Source organism: Equus asinus, chromosome 9 (genome assembly GCF_041296235.1).
Source record: "Equus asinus isolate D_3611 breed Donkey chromosome 9, EquAss-T2T_v2, whole genome shotgun sequence".
NCBI lineage: Eukaryota > Metazoa > Chordata > Mammalia > Perissodactyla > Equidae > Equus > Equus asinus.
The window spans coordinates 3203248-3224571 of record NC_091798.1 but is presented as its reverse complement, the minus strand read 5'-3'; the positions used below and the strand labels follow the sequence as shown (position 1 = coordinate 3224571).

The window sequence follows — 21324 nt, the reverse complement described above, 5'->3', positions numbered from 1 at the left end:
AATCTGGCCCCCTCCACCCATACGGTGTCTCACCCTGCTGCTCCCTCTTTTTCTCTGCCAAATCCCCTCCTCCCAGCAAAATTTTAAACTTTTCCATTATTTTACAGAGCAATTGTGCTGGACCATGACCTGCAGGGTCAAACTCATCTTGATTTAGGGACTAGGCTTCTCTTTAGCATAACTTCTAGTGAGCACAGTTGTAATCATATTTGACAGTACCTTTAGATTTTTTTTGAATCACACCTATGGTTACTTCTTCCATGAAAGGTTTTATGATTTTTTTCCCCATCTACTTTCTATCTTTTCCCCAAAATTCCCATTGACCTCTCTGTACCTTTTTAAACAATAATGTCATTTTTGTTGATGGTGTATATATGTTTATTTCATCTCCCCCCACGCTAGCTAGTCATTTAATAGTTATAACTTTTACAGCTTCATTGTTCAGTGCTAAACTGCTGGAATGAAGCCCTGTGTCATGTCCTCCCTTTGCCTGCCCGCATTCCCTCGCTGAGTCTGATGAATCTATCTTGGCCGCAGACACCCAATCCTTTCCCTCCCATGTGAGAGGGTTTACCAGTAATGACAGCTCCTTTCTTTCCCTGTCTTCTCCCTCATCCACAGCTTCACCATCGTCTCTACCCAAAAGGAAGGTACACTTCAAGCCCACCCCTCTCATGTACCCTCCCTCGACTGCAGGAGGTCTCTGTTCAGACAAATCCCTCTATGTATCATTGCTTCTCTGGCATTGTTTTTTTTATAGCAAGTCTGGTCCTGACTGCCCCTAAGGTGCCCAGGACTCATGATTGTAAAATCATCCTTTAAAGTCTGAGCAAGATAAGCTCCACCAACAATAGTTTCAGGTGGGGCCGGCCCCATGGTCGAGTGGTTAAGTTTGCACACTCCGCTTTGGTGGCCCAGCGTTTCACCGGTTTGGATCCCAGGCGCGGACATGGCACATTCATGGACATCCATGTGTGTGTGTGTGTGCTGATATAGAGAGAAAGGGGAGGGAGGGAGCGGAGACAGAGACAAAGTGGAGAGATATCGAAAATGGGTCAAAATACTAATGGGTACACCTGGATAAAGGGTATATGGTTGTTTACCATCCATGCAACTTTTCCACAAGTTTATCTTTAAATAAATACATTTTAAAAATGGACCGTTGGCTGTTGTCCCAAATTTTGCCTAACCTTTGAAATTTCTGGCTTTGATTCCCGCACCTGCCATCGCTAGCCTACCCAGACCCCAGAAGTGTGCAATGGTGACTTTAAAACAGTTGTCGCAGGTTCTGTCCCAGGCAAGAAACCCTGGATCCTCTTTGCACATTTAAAGTGTGCTAACATTTCAACAGGGTTTCACAAAATACTGGAAAAGAGCATCCCCCCAAAATTTTTTTTAAAAAAATTACACATAATATAAAACAAGAACCAAAGGAAAGAACAAAATATTCAACATGTATACAGCATGAAACCCTTAATTTCTTCCTTATCTGGTGCCACTGGGTCGTCCGTCTTCTGGGGTTTTGTGGTGTGAGTTGGTTTGCCGGCACTTCCTCTGCTCTGCTAGTCAGTTACCACTCCTGCACCGGATTTCCGTCTTCAAAAATTGTGTTGACATCTTTTGTCATATCTTCTCCCCTTCTTGTCATCCTCAAGGGCCTTATTCTTTTTAAATCCTTTACTTGTTTTAGCAGCTTTATTGAAATATGGTTCACATACTATACAACTTACCCATTTAAAGTGTATAATTCCATGATTTTTAGTATATTCACAGATGGGTAACCATCACCACAGTCAATTTTAAAGCATTTTCATGACTTCAAAAAGAAACTTCATAACCTTTAGCTGTCATGCCCCTGTCCTCTCATCCTCCCAGCCCTAAGCAACCACTAGTCTACTTCCTCTCTCTCTAGATTTCCCTGTTCTGGACATTTCGTATGAATGGAATCATATGAGGTTATTTGTGACTGGCCTCTTTCACTTCTGCATAATGTTGTCAGGGTTTGTGCATATTGTAGCATGTATCAGTACTTTTTATTGCCAAAAAATATTACATTGTGTGGATATACCGTAATTTATTTACCCATTCGTCAGTTGATGGACGTTTAGGTTGTTTCCGTCTTTTGACTGTTATGAATAATACTGCTATGGACATTTGTGTACAAGTTCTTGTGTGGACATATGTTTTCATTTCTCTTGAGTGTATAGCTAGAAGTGGAATTTCTAGGTAATATGGTAATTCTGTGTTTAACTTTTGAGGAACTGCCAGACGGTTTTCCAAAACAGCTGCACCATTTTTCATACCCACCAGCAGCATAGAAGGGTTTCAGTTTCTCGGCCTTCTAACACTTGCTATTATCTAACTTTTTGATTCTAGCCATCCTGTGTGTGAAGTGCTATCTCACAGTGGTTTTGATTTGCATTTCCCTGGTGACTAATGATGTGGAGCATCTTTTCATGTAATATTTTACTTTTGGGGAAGGAGAGGAGATAAAAAAGTGTTTGATCTCCTGTGTTTAACTCATCATACAGTAGCTCGTTTTAAATGTATTACAGGAAAGAAACTTTCTTCTAAATCTTTGAAAACACTTGCATGGTGATGTGAAGTCCTTATCACATGTACAGTTTTCTTCTTCTGTGCTCTCTACGTGCTGCAGTCACTGTGTGACTGAGGGACTGCAACACCGTGCACTGCATTTGCTTAGGAAGATTCCTTTCTGCGTGGGGTGGAGGGAGGAGTTAACTCAGTGACTTCTCAGGCTTGACTACAGGGCTGAGCAGAACTGATGGCCAGAGCATCTGAAGCTCAGTGCGTTTCCTCCCCATGGCTCTGTCCATCTGTTTTGGATCAGTGAGCTCCACAGGTAGTAAATGTCAAAGAAACGTGAGAGCTGTGACATGGGCACAAAGACATACACCTGAGAGACGGATGGCAGGATGTTCCCATGGGCTTTTGCCCCTTAACCGTAGTGTAGGAGACAGGCCGTATCACACGTGCCAGATGATAACTGTGAAAGTGGGGTAACGGGTACATGGGAAGTTCCACTGCTCTCGTGCATGTTTAAACATTTCTGTAATAGAAAGCTTAAAATAATGAAAGAAGCTGGGTGCCTCCTAAAGAGAGGGAGGGGACGAGAGGATACCTGGCAAGGGGGCTCAGTCCGTCAAGACGAGGGTTTAGCTCTCTCAATAGGGACATTTCAGGAAGTGTAATCATTGAGGTTAGGAAGGAAACCTCTTTTCATATAACAGGAAATAAGGAAAGGAGGAACGGGAAAAGGTTTTTGTGAAGCTTTATTGACGGAAAGTTCCTGTCTCATGACTTCTAGTTCCTCTGTGATCAGTGGTCCAGCACATCTACTGAGCAAATGGAGACAGCCTAAATTTGAGGAAAGTGGAGGAGATTTGAAATACATTTGAGTGTCCCTGGAGAGAGAATGGAGTAAGGAAACAGCGACCTAAGCTCCATTTGTTTTGTTTTCATGTTAGTAAGCATGGGATAATTCTTTGTGGAATGAGTGAGTGATTTCCAGCTAGTGCTGGGGCTGAATTTACTGTGGCATCGGTAGACTCCATTGTGAGATTTAATCCAATAGTGATCAATTAGTTATAGGAAGGCATTTCTGGGAAAGGCAGAGAGATGGGATTTTGCCAGACAGGAAGGATTAAAAGGGATTGGATGGGGCCCATTAGTAGCGGAGCTTTTTAAATGTTGGTTACCTGACAGACCATCAAGTCTACCCCGGAGAGGGAGGAAATGTAAACAAGAGCTTGACCGACAGACAAGGAGTAAGTGGAAAAATGAAGGGCCTGGAGTTGAAAAGTTAACAAGGGGCATATGAATCAGAAGAATGAGAGACGAGGCCAAGGGGTGGAATGTCCGACTGTAATAATCTGGATGGCTGAAGTGTTCCTGGTGATAAGCTCTGGAGTGTGGCAGTAACTACACTGGAATGGAAGTAAAGGACCCTAAGATGAGATGATGTAGAAACTGAGAGGCTGGTCTTTGGCTGGTCTATCCACATCGATGGTAGAGCCCTCCATGGCCTCCTCACCTCTTCAAGTCTCCTGCCCTGGGCCCCATCCCCCTCCCAGGACCTCCACAGAATCTGCATTCTTTCTTTGACCTCAAGTTTCAGACATTGTGGGTTCAATGGCATAACTCTGGACAAGAAGATACAAGTGTGGAGTGAGAGAGGCTGTAGTGGACACCGGTTTTGTTTTTGGTTTTTGTTTTAACACCTAGCGTTCACAAGCCTTTCTGGGAAAACTACCTCCAGTGCCCTCTGGGATACTCACCCCATTTGTGTAGTGTGTGTGTGTGTGTGTGCGTTCGTGCGTGTTCGGTTTTGTTACAATAGTTACCATTATACTTGTATCTTTTCTAATGTCCTCAAATTCCTTTCCCTTACTCGGAGTCTTATTTCGTTTGTCACCTATATCTTGACCCCCTCTTATTACTTATAGAACAATCATTTTATTCTATTTTTCCCTTTTTCTCCTCCCTTCCATTTTTAAAATCATGTTGTTTTTAGAAAACAAAATTGGTATTTTATTTTTCCACCCTTGTAGCCATCTTTATTTTACTTAGACGTCTACAACTTAATGTATTTAACGCTCACCATCATAATGCTTTTTGAATTTTGCCCCAGTTGACACTCAGCCAATTTTTGAGTCCCAGTCTGTCTAAGTGCAGTTGCCTTTCCTCCAAACCCCTATTGTAAGGGTGGGTATGTGTGCAGTCCATGGTGAGACCCCCATATATCTGTAACCTGGTGCATAGTCTGGGACTCACCTCTGGTTCATGAGCTGCAGGTGTTCTGGGGGAGACCAGCCATGGCTCCACCAAGGCCGTGAATATCAGAGGCGGCACTTCCATCCTGATAGGTGAACTGTACACACTAAGGGCAAGATCTTGTATATTCCTATTAAGCATAGATGGAAGGAAGGCAGCAAGATCACCTTCCCCAAAGAGGGGGATGCCATGCCTGATGACCTCCCTGCAGATATTGTTTAGTATTCAAAGAACAGCCCAGTGCCTTTTTGGAATAAGACATCAGTGTGCTGTGCAGTGCCTGGATCAGCCTCAAGGTGGTGATGCCTGGATCAGATTGAGGAGGGGGCGGGGGGAACAGGACAGGGTCACCATATGGATGATGAGGCATAAAGCTTTGTTCTACCAGCAAGGTCCTTCTTTCCCCTCTTCATTTTTTCTTCCCTCCTCGCTTACTCCAAGTCATCTTTTCCTTACTCTCAGCTTTATTTTATCATGGGAGGTAGGTGGCTACCTGGTCAACATTGTTACTACTGGCAGCTGAGTGATGCTTTTGCTCTGCAACAAAATATCATTTGGCAGTCTGAAGAAATACCTACAGAGGGGAACCACTTCCCCCAGGTGCCTTTCCAGTAGGGAAACCTCAATGTAAAGTTTAAAGTATTCTTCCCTAACACATTAATATGACTCGCATGACAGATTCTTAAAGCGCGTCTGTGCTGTTCCTAGCCCCTCCCCCACCAGCCCAGGATCCACTGCAGCAATACCCTCCCCCACCCCCCAAATCCCATTCAGGGTTCACCCACCTGTGGGGTCCTCTGGTCACTGACCTCTAAATCATGATGAAGCCACTGTTTTTTCTTCATTGTTGTTTTATGAATTGCATACCTATTCTTGACCCTCTTCGGATAGAGAACACCTGTCTTCCCTACTCTCTGAAGGATGTAAAACATTCAGTGAGCGGAAGGTGTGAGCTGCTCTACACTTTCGTTAAGGCTAAGCGAAGAGGCAGGAGGCAGAGCCCACCTCCTCAAACTTCATCAGGGAGGAAATGGGCTTTTGGGGGCACGTGATATCTCTTTGTCAACAAGAGCTCCAGAGCACTGGTGACCTTTTAGAAGCCAGAGGAAGCAATCAGTAAGAGCTGAACTCACTCCTCCTTTTCCCTAAGCACAAGTCCTGAGTTACCTGAAACCCATGCCCCCAACACAGGACACAGAAAAGACATCACTATTATTAGAGACTCATTTATTGGGGAGAATTAATATTCTCCACAAGAAGGAATTATTTTGCGGTGGGAAATTTTCCGCTCTCGAAACGCTGGAAAAGCGTTTTCTGTTGACATAGAGACGGATCCCTAAACATAGTGCCTTTGGCAGTGGTGAGAACAGCTGGAGGCCCCTGGGCCGGCTTGACGCCTGCAGGTGGAGCTTGGATGGGGCACATGCTCCCTGCGGGGCACAGATAAGGGACGCTTCTGATCCAATAGCTGATCTTTAAACGCCATGACTTTCTGAGGGTGTCTGTTCTGGTCTCTGATCCATCTAGAACATGTAGGATAATTCTGGCCAGCAAAGACAACTTCTTGGTGGCAGGACTTGGTGCTTGGCACTTTACAGGAGGGAGCCCTGTAGTTGGAAGGATGCCCCTGGATGGGCTCTGCCTGGGCCTGCTCTTCTGCCTTCTGGTCAGTTTTCACAAACTTCCTCAGGGAACGAAGGGGCTCTTGAGGGCGGGTGACCTCTGCTGCACACCGCTGCCCCAGTTTCTCCACTGGGAACTTCCCAGGGACCGTCCTGGTCTTCTGAGCCGTGGTGGTCCCAGTAACGGCAGCTCTCCCTTTAAGCAGGCCTCTGCTCTGTGCAGATGATATGGGGCTGCCCTTTTCCTGGGGATGTTCTTGGTTTTTGCCTTTTGTCCCAGGACGAAGCCATTGAAAAATGTGGTTCATCTTTTTTCTGAACAGACTTTCAGGAGGAGGCTGTGCCTTCTGTGATGAGGTCTGGGAAGACTTGCTCCCAAGCGTCTCCTCTGATGCTGTGATCTGAGTAGGGAAACTCTTTCTTGTAGGTTGGGATGTCCCCAACCCTGCATCCCCTCCACCAAGCTCTTCTTTGTTGGTGCCCGGAGGGCTCACTCTCATTGTAGCTGGTGGGAATTTCTTATCCTCGTACCTCTTTCGGTCTTTCTTAGGGACCCAAGGCTCCTGCCGCTGCTTCCTGCTGATCCCAGTGTCCTCCAGATGGACATGCAGCACCTGGGAAGCTCCCATGTCCCCACTGGAGACACAGTGGGCATGAGTCGGTGAGGCCTTGTAAGTCAAGCTCTCTGAGGCAGGGGACCTGTCAGTGTGTTGGCCTTGGACCTGGCTCTGATTCCTCTTCTCTAGTTTCGACTTTAATTCCCTAAACAGATGTTCCTTAAGATCCGATGACTTCGGGTCTTGGGGAACTTGTCTTTTTGGTGCAGGGCTTTCAATGGTCCCAGTAATTTCTATTTTACTGTGATTCTCACGTATCCTTTGGGAGCTTCCTGGCTTGCTGGTTGTCAACACATTACCAGTTTTTGACTGCAGAGCGTTGAGCTCCTTGGCCCTGAATATGTCCCTGGCCGTGCTGTGCACGGAAAAGGGTTCCGACTTCATCTTTTTGTCCTGTCGCCCTTCTCTTCTATCACTGGGACTCACTCTCTCATCCTTTGTCTCATGTTTGGCACCAGCTTGCCTTGCAGGCAGCTCTGGGGGGCATCTGTTGCCTAGCTGAGTAAATTTCTGACTCGCTTTGCCTGTGATGCCACATGTGACAGGCAGATGAGTCTGCCTGGCACCCTTCCTCCTCTGAACAACCTCTGCAATCTCTTGGTTGATACCAGAGGGTGATTGTCTCGGCACCCCTTGTCCTTGCCTGCCCATAGGTGAAGTAGCAGGGCAAAGACGATCCAGGACCAGGGCTGAATTTGTTGTCTCCGCTTTTTCTTGAAGAACAGATTTAGAGCTTCCTCTATGGGGCTCGAAGCCCTCGGATTTGGAGTCCACTTCCAAAGTTGGGTTATTTGAGGGGGGACAGTAGAAATAGGTCAAGGACTGGGATGCAGCATCTTCCAATTTAAACGCCTGTATGGATTCAAGGACCCTGCAGGGAAGGCCCCACTCCATTCTCATACGAAAGCTTTTAATATGGGTTTCCATCATCTGTTGTGCACTGGAATCAATGAAGCAAAGCTCCTGGAAGGTATTCAGGGAGGAGTCCCCACCCACTGAAGGTGGCAAACTCCTCTGTGTTATTTGGGTGCGGGATTTGTCAGAAAGCAGCAATGTCTGCTTGCTGGCATGCCATGAACTGCGCACCGTCCCAGGGAGCCGAGCCTCACTGATTTCCTCAAACTTCTTGCTCAAATGTGCTTTCAGGACATTTTCAAGTTGTTTCTGATCTAGACTTTCCTCCAAGGCCCTTGAATTTTTCCCTGACAGAATTGCCACGTGACTATTTAGGTCTTTCTCAGAGTCATATGCCGGATCCTTATCTGAAGAGCTCTCTGGGTCACTCAACAGATGAGCTTTGGGGCCGTTCTCTGGGCTGTGCCCCCGATCCTTCCCCATCTCCTTCTCTACCTGAAGCAGTTCTGAACCCCTCTCATGGAAGCTTTTGGATTGGCTCAATCCAACATTTAGATCTTTGTTCACCGAGATCCGTGAGAGTCCACGATTGCTCTCTGACTTAGCTATCTCTGAGAAATCTCTTGGAGGCATCATCAGTGACAGACACTCACAGATCCTGCGGGGCAGGCCCCACCGGTGTTGGATGAGCCTCTTTCGAAGGTGATGTTCTAGTTTCTTCCTCAGCTCATCACTGAGAGGAAACTCTACGGGAAGGATGGAGATGGAGGCATGGGCCTGGGAGGCCTGATGGTAAGGAAAGTTGGGAGCTGAAGAACAAAATTCTTCCTGAGATCTTTGGACTACAGAGGGGGAACCCCACAAACTTTCCTGTTGCTTCTGCAACACTTTCCATTCCAGTTGTTGAATTTCAGATGAGGTGAGAGACTCTGATTCATCCTGGGGTCTATGGTGACACACTCCACAGATCCTTATCTGGGGTAGAGGACCAGATGGTAGGATTGGGAGTGGGGATTTAAGGTGGGCCTGGGACTTGACCTGAGTGAAAGGTAGGGGCTGGGATTGGGGCAGGGTTTGAGGCAAGGGTTGGGGCTGGATCTCAGGCAAGGATGGAGGTGGGCGATGGAGAGGTACTGGGGATTCTTGGCCCATGGAGGCATTTGAGATGGTATTGAAAAGGAAGATTGTGGTGCAGTCACTTGAGTCACGGATAGCAGAGGGCAAGGACTCGCTGTGCAGAGATGGGAGACCCCAGAAGAGCTGCATACATTCTTCCTGTAAATGGTCCTCCAAGATTTTAGGATATGGGGGCTGCTCATGCATGTGCAGCTCCTTTGGTTTGCCTGCACTGCTCCAAAAAGGAAGGGAGAATGCTGAGTCACACTCATCAGCATTTGACTCTAGCATTTTCCCCGAAGGATTTAGTTGGTAGTTTGGCCTAAGCTTTTTTGGAAAAGAACCCTTCTCCTTCTCCTTTTCCTTCCACATCAGGAAATCACTCCTCTTTCGGACTTGTCTCTCCAGGAGTGCCAGGACATGAGGGCTGAGAAATGAGAGGTTACCAGGCTCTATAAGGTTAGCTGTAGGGTGTCTCTCCAGAGAGGACTCTGAAGAATGGAGGGCAAGAAACTCTCGATTAAAATCACATGGTGCCAAGGTAGAAGGTGCTAAGAACAAGTCTTTGGCACAAGCTTGCCACCAGGATAATTCTGAAATTGACAGGCTTGAATGGTCAGTGCCTCTGACTGTTGGGACATAAGTGGACAACCCACCAGGGCTATCTGGAGATGAGTTCTCTGGAACAGACTTCAATAAGATGGAAACCGATTTAGATTGAGTCACAGTTAAAGGGTGGTCTGTCGGTGGTGAGACAGACAGGCTTGGTGGTGTGTGATGACAAGCCAGTGAATCAGTGGGATTGATTATCTGGGACAAATTTGGTAAGGGGTTAATATCTTGGGAAAGGGTGCGGTCAAGAGAGAAGATCGTATTCAGAGACAGAGTGGCCTCTGGTTGGAGAATAGGACCCGTTGCCTGGGTGTCATGTGGTGGGAGAGGGGGAAGGGCAAGGGGTTGGGGTGGGGAACGGTCTGCTGGGAATTTGGACTCCAAGGGAGGAAAAGGCTCTGGTGGCATAGAGTGACCCGGTGGTGAGGGTGAAAGAAAGTCAGCTAAGGGTGTCGTTGGGTTAGGTGAGAGGACGGAGGGGGGCAGTGGGGAAGGGTCAGGTGGAGGGGATGGTGTTAGGTCTCCTGGAGGGACTTCTGAGAAGGCAGAGGACAGAGTGAATGATGACTCAGTCCCAGAAGCTGTGGAAGCCACAGAGGACACAGAGGCGGTATCATCTTCCAGGTCCTCCAGGAGCCGATTGATCTCAGCAGTTGTGCTATTACACACCTCACAGGAGGGGTCTGGGCATAATAGTTGACGAAAGCGGGTGGTATCGAGAGGCCGGCCTAGGGGCCTGCGGGAGACAGGAAGTAGAAAACTGTAGCCAGGACCAGAACAAGGAAAGGAGGACCTGCTGGCCTGTCAGGGGAGGGGCCACCTGAAGCCTGCTGCCCCTTCACAACGCCCCACGTCTATGACTTCACCATACACTCAGCAGCCCTCACCCCAAGGCCTTCATTCACCTACCCGCTCCTATGGCAAACCCCTCCCATGACTACTGCAGGCTGTACTGAATCCCTGGAATTGCAGAGAACATGTTAAAGAGGGATCAGGAAAGAAAAGACTAGTCACCTTTTCAGAATAGAAATTAGCCTCCTTTTCTCCTCTGTTTCCCTCTGGTAGTTTCTCCAACCTGGGAAACCAGAAGAGCGAATTACATGTAATAAAGGTAGAAGCATAGGTGTTACACAGGAGTCCCTTTATGGGAGACCCTTGGGATATTAACGGGCTGTTAACTCTGAAAGCCCCAAGAATCAGTAGATGTGGTCAAACGGTCAATGATAATATTAATAAGGTTCACATGTGTTTGTTGCTTCATTTATAAAGTACTGTCACATACATTATCCCATGGGATGTTCAAAACCACCATGTGAGGAACATAGGTCAGTGGTTACCTCAAAGAGGAGTCTGATCATCCAGGAAGTCAACGTAGTTTCACAAGGTCAGAAGACAGAAGTTCTGTCTCTTGACGTCTCCCACGGCCACCCACTGGGCAACACCCATTGTCCAGGCCCATCACTGCTTCATGCCCAGAGCTGGGCAGAGCAGGAATCTGAGAAATGTCTCGGGTTCTGACTACCTTCCCATGAGCCTTTCCTCTGAGGCCTCTATCTTCTGAGAGGGACTCTATCTAGCGACTGACACCCTCAGAGACCATGGACCTGGGACCTCATGGAGAGGACAGGAAGGGTCACCCTTGGAGAGCTCAGGTAGGATAGGTGGAACCTTACCACTTGATGTTCCACCTCTTCTTCTCCTCTTGGCTCTGCCCTGATGCTGAGAACAAAAAGAAAAGAATGAGGAGCGAGGACTTAGTTGGCTTGCTCCTCTCTCTAGGAAACTCAGATATTCATCCAAGATTAATGTCACTCTCCATTTTTATTACTAGCACTTTGTGTTCTTTCCCTTTCTGAATTGCTAAAGGTGATAAGATACTATCAATTTTTCCTTCTTTGAAAAACTCGAAGGAGGATTTTTGGCTAGAGTCCACACTTGATATTCTCAGTCAGAAGTCCTCTGCTCAAGGAAGGCATAGACTCTGAGGCCCACAGTCACATCTGTGCTTCCTCAGATAGGACCCTGTATCCTGGGACAGAGCTCACACTCCAGTGTCTGCTCAGAGGCTCAGCCCTACTCTCCTGATCTGCCCAATACAAAGGACGGTTTGGTCGAATGACTCCCGACATGGGAATGTGACTCATGATCCAGTGTTGGGAACAGTGTTCTCCTACACAGATCCCAAACTCTCTAAATAACCTAATGCAGGGCCATGAAATCAGTCATGGGATTTTATCCAGGAATCCTCCACCACACCCAGATGGTCTGTGAGTTTTAAATGGGAAACAGTCCCAGCTGAACCCCTAGTCCTGCCTGGCCTATTCCCCTAGAAGGATGATGTTCTATCCTCTATTCAGACTTGCCATCTTAGGAGTCTCTCTGGACCAACTCATTTAAAAATGTGGGACTAGAAATGGAAACAACAATAAAAAATCCCTGTTGGTGGCTTGCCCAGGGATCCTTACCTTTTGGTAGATTTTGGTTTTCCAGAAGGTTGGTAAAGATGGAATCCCCACCAGGAAGCACAGGAACAGAAGAAGCAACCACAACCCACACACGATGGTGAGGTTGTGGTCACTATCTAAGAATGTTGAGCAGATGCTCAAAAACAACTCAATATGGCTATTCAGAAATGAGAGAACATTCCATTGACTGAACTCCATTTTCTGAATCACAAGGCTGCCTGAGGCAACTGAGCTATGAGAGTGTCCACACTTGCCTATAATCCCAGGCCTGCATCACAGAGCACTGAAGAGTCACAAAGGGTTTCAGAGGGTGGGGGAGGGGACATGAAGAGGGTGTGCCCATGGCCCCTTCCCCCCACCAGCCCAGCTGATCTCTCCATCCATCCTGGGCCCTCCAGGTCCCTCTGCCCTACCCTGCCATCCTATTTTCCAACTCTGTCCGTTCATCATATCATACAATTACATTAATGGAATTTTCTGCCTGTTCCACCTGTACTCCAGATATTACCTGGGCCCCCTTTACTGTTTGGAGAGCTTGACTTTGGTTTCACCAATTCCACTGCCTCAAAAGTCTGAAATGCTCCCTGGAATTTTTGCTTGTACCCAGACATTTACACTCAGAATCATATATGTCCTCAAATCCATCTTTCCTTTAGAATGTTTTTGCCTTACATGAACCCTGATATAGAACTTAAAGTTCTTTACTCATTTGGTTTTGTGAATGTTGAATAACAAATTTTAGTTTTTTGCTTCAGTCACCCTTTACCGTCTTCAGCCAGTGGGGCTGACTCAAATAATTGAAATGAATGATTCATTATTCAACATTCACAAGACTAAAATCAGTACGGGCATACCTCACTTAATGAAAGGGACATGTTTTGAGAAATGCATCATTAGGCACTTTCACTGTTGTGTGAACATCACACAGTGTACTTACACAAACCTAAGTGGTAGAGCCTACTACACACCCAGGCTATGTGGTGCTACCCGTATGGGACCACTGTCATATATGTGGTCCATTAGTGACCGAAACATCATTAATATTGTTACGTGGTGCGTGACTGTGGTGGATGACAATGACAAAATGGAGTACCATTTTCAAGGCTTCTAAAATGGAGCTGGGAGGCCATTAAGGAAGTGGGGCTTATGCTTGTACACCACATCCACCACCAGATGTTAACTGAACTTTTGAGCTTTACCTGACAGCAGAGGTCACATCTTGAAGTGTTTCCTCATTCCAAGAAGGGGCAGTCTGCCTAGGACCAACTATGTTCTGGCAAGTCAGCTCACCCCATGCCAGAACCAGTCATTAACTGTTCACTGTAGACCTTTGTAAGCCTGTGTCCTTTCCTTTTATCTACCCCTGCCTCCTTTGTCTTCCTAGGAGCACATTTGAGCTTCTACTCGAATCTACATCTCCTGAATTGCAATTCTTGAGACCCCAAATAAACTTTTTGGTTCTTTTGCAGTTTATGCCTCTTATTTGCTGACTTTACATGGTGACAGAAGTGGGATCCCTAGCTACTGACCTTCAATTCTGGTGCCACTTCACAGACACAAGCAAGGTGCCTGCAAAGAATCTTTTGTGCTCTGTCGTCTCCTCCTGGTGGCTCTGGTTCCTGGTGGTAAGTCCTCCTGGGTCTGGGCCTCCCATTTTTGGTAGAGGTCCAGACTCTTTATGTAGGCATCCTTTGATAGTGGTTCTGGCCATCCTTCCATTGTCAGCTTTGTTAGAAACTTCTGTTTCTTTCACTCCTTTTTTGGGCCTTTGATCCTTTGGTAAGTTCATACAAATGAGAAATCCATTTTCTAAGAGGACCACCAAAGAACAGCCCCACTCTGGGACTCCTGCTGGTTTTGTCTTTAAAGAATACAGACCTTCTACAGGTAGATTTTTGTCCCACTGGGCTCAGATTACTCAGGGTGATTTAAGGCTTCACTGGCCTAAATGGGGCTCCTTTGAAATTCCTAAATTGGTTTATCTGTGCACTCAATTGGAAAAAGCCTATCAAACCATCAAATAAAATGGGAAACTTTTTAAAATTGGTATCTTGAGGCCTCTAAATGAAACACTGAAAAGGACACTTCCTTGCAAGCCATAACAATGTCATAACTAAGAATTTCAAATGATTAAATGTAAATGCCATCGATAAAAGAATATTAACTCCTCCTGTATTTGTCAGGGTTCTCTGGAGAACCAAGGAGATTATCTATCTATATATAATATATATTAATATTGATATATAATAGAATATATAATCCCTTGTATCTATATTTAAATTCATTTATTTAGTTCTATAAATTACATATATACACATAAAATTTATATATAAAAGAAACTTTGGCCTCGCCCCTAACTGCCTAAAAGAATTTAAGACAGAAGGCCTGTTCCAGGAAAGAGCTGTCAACGTAGGGAACTCTAGATGTGGTAGAGAAGAAGGTACCTAGCCGGGCCCATTTTACACAAGTTCTCTCTCATTTGTTTAGAGATGGCCCAGCAAACATTTGGTTTTCTGTCTCCTTGTGAATTGGCTTCCTCCTCTTTGAAGTCCCAAACCATGACCCCCAACCCCGCGCCTTTGTAAAATATCTAAACCCTAACCATAGACCTGGCAGACACGCTGTAGACTGAGCAGCAGCATGAAGACCAGGGTCAACCTGATGACATTGTGGGTGGGACTACTGGCTGTTTGTCCACATCCTTGTCCTGGGTGCCCAGGAAGGCAGTCACCCAGCAACTTGCAGTGAGGTGTGGCGTGTGACTATGTTTCAGCCAATGCAATGGGAGTGGAAGTGGTGTGTGCCATTTCCAGGTTGGAACTTTTGAAAGCAGGTGTATCTTCTCCGTGTTCCTTCTTTCTCCTTGTGCAGATTGGTTGCAGACAATGATACAGGCGTCAGGAATGGCGGAGCCAAGAGACGGGAATTCATGGGTGACTGACACACCCTGTGGAAGAGAACCACCTGCCCAACACGAAACCCACCTTGGCCTGTAAGGTAATCACACATAAATTTCTACTCTCTGGTTATTCTTTTTCGGGATCTGCTTGTTATTTTCTTAACTATTATGGAAATATTTCAAATATGCAGAAGAGTACATAGTATGACCTCTATCTCCGGCCCCAATACCCAGAAAGAACAGACGTTAAATTCTGCCCTATTTGCTTCCGATGTTGCATTCATTTGCTGGGGCTGCCATGACAAAATACCACACGTAGGGTGGCTTAAACAATAGAAATTTATTTTCTCACGGTTCTGGAGGCTGAAGTTCAAGATCAAGGCGTTGGCCGGTATAGTCTCTTCTGAGGCCTCTCTCCCCGGCCGCTTCTCCCTGTGTCCTCACATGGTCTTCCCTCTGTGTGTGTCTGAGTTCTAATCTTCTCTTCTTACGTGACTATCAGTCACATTGGATTGGAGCCTACCCATGTGACCTCACTTTACCTTAATTACCTCTTTAGAGGCCCTCTCTCCAAATACAGCCCTATTTTGAGGTCCTGGAGTTAGGACTTCAACATATGAATTTTCAGGGACATGATTCAGCCCACAACGATATCTCTGTTTTTAAGAAGCAAAATGTTGCCGTCACACCTAAAATTCACATTTCCATCCCGTTGTCCTCCCTCCCTCATCATAGGTATCAATATCCTAAAATTAATTACATTCTTTATGATTCCAAGAATATACATGTGCATGGCTCCATTAACAAAAGATTACATTTTTATGCATAGTCAAGACATACATGTGTATGTCTCCGTTAACAAATTCTTACATTGTTACGCACTTTAAAAATGTACAGGAACAGCCTCACACTGCACATGTCCTTCTTTGATTGGCTTTGGGCTATAAATGGGGAAGGAAAAACAGCAGCTGAGGGTAAGAGAATAAATAAACGGCTTATGCATAAAAACCCAAAAGGACAGATTTCCAAGAGCATCCAGGTTGGTGACCATGTGCAGGTTCTGGGAGAGTGGTTACCTGGAGAGGGCGTGGAAGCTCAGTGCCCTTTCCCCATGTCTTGCCCTGTGCGCCTGTTCCATCGAGCTATTCCCGAGTCATATCCTTTTCTAATAAACAGGTGATCTAGTAAGTAAGAGGTTTCTCTGAGTTCTGTGAGCCGCCCTAGCAAATTCGTCAAACCGGAGTAGAGAGTCTTGGGAACCTCCTACTGACAGCCAGTTGCTCAGAAGCATAGGCGACAACCTAGACTTGCTCTTGGCACCTGCAGTGGGGGCAGTCTTGTGGGGCTGAACCCTTAACCTGTGGGGTGTGATGCTGTCTCTGGGTGCATAGTGTCAGAATTGAGTTGAATTGTAGGACACCCAGCTGGTGTCCCAAGAATTGCTTGTTGGTGGGGGGGACTCCCCCGACCCACAACCCCACACACATTGGAATTGGTACCAGAACCTAGGAACAAACTGTGAAAGATAAGCGTCTTAGCTTGGGTTCCCATAACAAAATGCCATAGCGTGGGTGACTTAAACAACAGAAATTTATTTTCTCACCATTCTGGGGGCTGGAAGCCTGAGATCAGGATGCCAGCATGGTCAGGTTCTGGCGAGGGCTCTCTCCTCAGCTTGCGTAAGGTCCCCTTCTCACTGAGTTCTCAGATGGTGGGGTGTGTGTATGCGTGTGAAGAAACAGAAAGAGAGATCTCTTCCACTTCTGATGAGGCCACAGTCCTATCTGATTTAGGTTCCACCATTATGACTTCATTTTCACCATAATTACTTCCTAAAGACCTTGTGTCTGGACATGGTCACAAGGGGGGGTCAGGGCTTCCATATATGAATGGTGGGGAGAGAGAATTCAGTCCATAGCAATAAATAAAGAGCAAATAAATAGAAACAAAGGTTTGGCATTTCTCTTCCTCATTTCCTTTCTTCCTGACTTTACTGTCTTGCTCTTTGTCTAGCTTCTTGAACAAGTAGCTCATTGGTTTCTAATTTTTTTTAGATACGTATGTTGAAGGTATCTTTCTTCTAAGTATTGTTTAATTCCATGCACCAGATTTTGTCATGTAGTGCTTTCAGCTATAAATATTTCCTGAGTTCCATATGAGATCCCTTTCAATGCAAGGTTCTATAAGTTCCCAGCCATTATTATTATTTTCTCATCTGTCGCTCCTTTTACAAGTATGTAATGTTCCTCCTTGTCACCATGTTGGTTTTGTCTGGAGCTTTACCTCCAGATTTCTATAGATATACTTTTTTATTGACAGGTAAAGGACAAAATGAGGAAATATTTTTGCTATATATAAGCATGGTATCTGTCTACACTCCTGGGACAGTGTAGACTGCTAATCTGTCACTTATCCACCTTTGTGAAAAGGAATTCTAATATTGGCTCACTGAAGTCATTTTGGTCAACAGCACAGGAAATTGGTAATATGTATGTGTGGGGACCTGGAAATGGCCACGCCAAGATATGTCTCTTTGGCATCAGGATTATTTGAGGCTGATTGCTTTTGATAAACTGGGACAGGGAAGGAGGAATGGAACTTGCCCTTTGTTAGGGCACATTTACATTTGTAAGGTAAATCTCTATCTGTAAAAGTTGCCTCCCTCTCTGTACCAGGAAGAAGAAAGGAGATGACCTTCTCTCTAAAAACTCTTAATCAATACCAAAGGCAAGGACTTAAATCTGCATTTTATTGTGCTAGTCTGGTAACCTCCTGTAACTGACTTTCCTCCCCCTCCCAACGTTGGTATTTCTTAAGGGTTAAGCATCTTTCCTTAGGCTAGGAACTGATTGCTGAGCTCACCTGTGACCGCCCAGCTCCAGACAATCGACTTGAGTCCTGCTATGCCCACTGAGATAGCAGACCCACTACCTGCTGTGTCCATCAAGTGCCGACAGGGCAATCTTGTGACTATTGTGGGAGGGACATTTCAATCACATGTGAAACACCCCATTTGGCGGTATATAACCACTATGTGCACCCCACTTCTTTGGTGCCCTTTCTTCCTTCAGGAAGAAAGGCACCGGGCCACGGTTCCTCATAAAGCTTTGTTTAATTTTCTCTTGCTTTTCTGTCTCATGTGAATTTAATTCGTTCTCCAGCCAGACGAACCCACATTTGGGAAGAGGAAATGTCTTCCTCCCCTACATGTTTTCATCAGTCAGATAGTCCATGTTGTGCTGTATTCACAACAAACTCCTAAGTCTCAGCTAAAAATAACCAAGGTTTATTTCTCGAACATGCTCCATGTCATCAGGGGCTGGCTCTGTATTATCCTTGCTCAGTCTGGAGGATTGAGTAGATGGCAGCTAAAAGATGCTCGATCCAACTTCTTGCACAACTGCCAGGCAGGAAAAACACACTCCTACTGTTTGCCAAAGGTTTGTCTGGAAGAGACAGCCTCATTTTTGCTCAAGTTTCATTTGCCAAAGGCTCACAAAGTCACATTTGACTTTAAGGGGCCAAGAAGATACATCCCTTCTGTGTGCCAGAGAAGAGCCGACAATATTTGGTGAATGGCAGTAATAAGAACTATACACTGTGCTCTATTGTGTCTTCCAAAGCTTATTTTTGCTTTTGGTTTGTTGATTTTTTCAAAAACTCCCTTCAGTTATGTGAGTTACCGTAAATCCTTCTAGTCAATTTCTTTAATAAGAAAACTGAAGTTAGCCAGAGTTAGCTTCTTTTGCTTAAAAAAAAAAACCGATCTAACGCATTAGACTTTGCATTATAAATGTTACTGAGCAGCTTAGGAAAATGAACTTCAGTTTACACCTTGGGCTGGTTTTCAAGAAAGGGTACACACCGATTTTTGAAGGCTAAGGTTTTAATAGGAAAAGAAGCAGGGCATGGCATGAGCCAATATTTAGATCTGAATAATTATTGGTGACTGCAGCATGTCAGGCAGGGAGCCAGCTGTTTTTGCATATGCTCTCTAAGTCAATTTTAACTCTTTATAAGAACAATATGAGGTGAATCTTACTATTCATCACTTATATATGCAGAAACTTAGGGTCAGGGGGGTGAAATGACCTGTGCAAAAGTCACTTAACTAGCAAATGATGGCTTTGTTTCAAGTCCATCATCTGATCAGGCAGAGGTGAAAGAGAAGAATGCAATGTGTGTTTTTGGGTAGTGGGTACTGTTCGGTTTGGCAGGACTGTGGGATACATGAAAGGCGGAGGGGCCCTTGAGTGTTAAGGCAGAGAGTTGGAGTCTATCAGGTAGGCAGTGAGAGGAAGATTTCCGCATCAGAGAGGGCACTGGTGGAGCCATGCCTCAGAAACATTGATCTGCTATTGTCCTCTACGATGAAGAGAAATGAGGCACGCTGGAGTCTTGGAGACCAGTTGGAGGAGCATTGTAAAAACTCACATAGGCCTGAATGGGCATGGGTGTTGGCAATGGAAAAAGAAAAAAGTATTCTATCGAGTCTCCAGACGCCCAGGGAATTGCTGAACGAAGTCTGAGTTCTCCCTATGTAGATAGCTCATACTTTTCATTATAGGTTTCTCAAGAACTTGCTCCCAGAAAAAACCTGGATGGAGAACAAAACAGGTAAGTGCCCAAGTGAGAAATCTACAAAGCTCCTCTCCCCCAAAATCACCTCTTCCCCATCTGGCATGTCTGGTTCTGGCATGCCTTGCAGGTGGTCAGTCATGTCCATCACCTGGTTTCGGTGTGTGCGACACCTGTATCTGGTGTATCCGGCAGGTGGTTCTCACAAGACTTGTAGGTGGTTCGGACGTGTCCAGAAGGTGGTTCTGGCGTGTCGGGCACCTGGTTACAGTGTGCCTGGCATGTGGTTCAGGATTCTCCATCTAGTGGTTCAGGCTGGTCTAACAGGTGGTTCAGGTGTATCCAGCCGCTGTTTCAGCTGTTTCTGGAACCTGGTTCTGGCCTGTGCTGGACCTGTTTCTGGTGTATCCATCATATGGATCTGGCATGTCCAGCACAGTGTTTGGGCATGTTCAGCAGGTGGCTTCAGCGTACTGGGCGCCTGGTTCCATCGTATCTGACCATTGGTTCCGTGGTGTCTGGCAGGTAGTTCCTGTGTGTCTGGCATATGGTTCCAGTATGTTCTGAAGGTGGTTCCGGCGTGTCCGACTGGTGGCTACCATGTGTCCAGAACCTGATTCCTTCATGTGTGGTTGGTGCATTCAGTGTGTCCAGGTGTTGGTTCCGGCGTGTTTGACAGTTGGTTCCCGCATGCCTGGCAGGGGATTCCAGGCTGTCTGGCAGGTTGCTCTGGCCTTTTCTGGAAATTGGTTCTGGCATATCCAGGACCTGGTTCCGGTTTATCCAGCAGGTGATTTTGGCATGTCCGGCAGGTTGTGCTGGCGTGTTAGGCTGGTGGTTCCGGCTTGTCTGGCAGGTGTTTGTGGCATGGCCAGCACCTGGTTCTGGCGTATTCGGGAGGTGGTTTCAGTGTATCTGGCACGTGGTCTCGGCATATCCAACAGGTGGTTGTGAAGTGTGTGACAGGTGGTTCCTGTGTGTCTGGCATGTGGTTCTGGTACGTTCGGAAGATGGTTCCAGCATGTCCTTTGGGTGCTTCTGGCATGTCTGCAAGGTGGTTCTGGCGTGTCAGTGTCATGGTTCCAGTGTGTCCGGTGGGTGGTTCCAGGTGGTTCTGGCGTGTCTGGTGGGTGCTTCTGGTGTGTATGGCGGGTCATTCAGGCATGTCTGTATGGTGGTTCCAGAGTGTGCGGCAGGTGCTTCTGGCATGTCTGTTGGCTTTTTCCGGCTTCTAAGGGGCCTGGTTCCAGTGTATCCGGCAGGTGATTTTGGCTTGTCCAGAAGGTGGTTCCGGCGAGTGAAGCAGGTAGTTCAGGCATGTCCAGCAGGTGGTTCATGTCTGTCAGTGATGTGGTTCCGGCATTTCCAGCACATGGTTCTGGCACTCTGAGAGATGGTTCTTTCATGCCCGTCATGTGATTCTGGAGTGTCCATCAAGTGGTTCTTGTGTATCCGGCAGGTGATTTTGGCGTTTGAGTCAGATGGTTCTGGTGTGTCCTGCAGGTGCTTCTGGCACGTTTTGGACCTGATTCTCACATCTGCAGTGGGTGGTTCCACCGTTTCCAGATGATGCTTCTGACGTGTCCAACAGTTGGTTCCAGCATTTAAGGCAGGTGGGTCACACAAGTCCCGCCCAAATCATTCGGCTGAGGCACGAATGATTGTCCTTCCACATGCTTAGGAGGAGAGAGACAATAGGATTTTAACCAACCACTCTTTGGAAGTTAAGAAAAACTCGCTTTCCACAGTGCTCTTACAGCATACTG

At 46.3% G+C, this 21324-nt stretch overlaps 1 long non-coding RNA gene and 1 pseudogene across 1 annotated transcript; one reads left to right on the top strand and one right to left on the bottom strand.

The window, feature by feature from the left end:
• The window catches only part of LOC123276705 (lon protease homolog 2, peroxisomal-like), a 44251-nt pseudogene that overhangs the window by 6153 nt on the left and 16774 nt on the right, over window positions 1-21324 (bottom strand).
• Window positions 13549-19646, top strand: LOC139046268 (uncharacterized). Its single transcript, XR_011506110.1, has 3 exons — window positions 13549-13706; window positions 14953-15078; window positions 19548-19646. It is a non-coding gene; the product is annotated as an uncharacterized lncRNA (long non-coding RNA).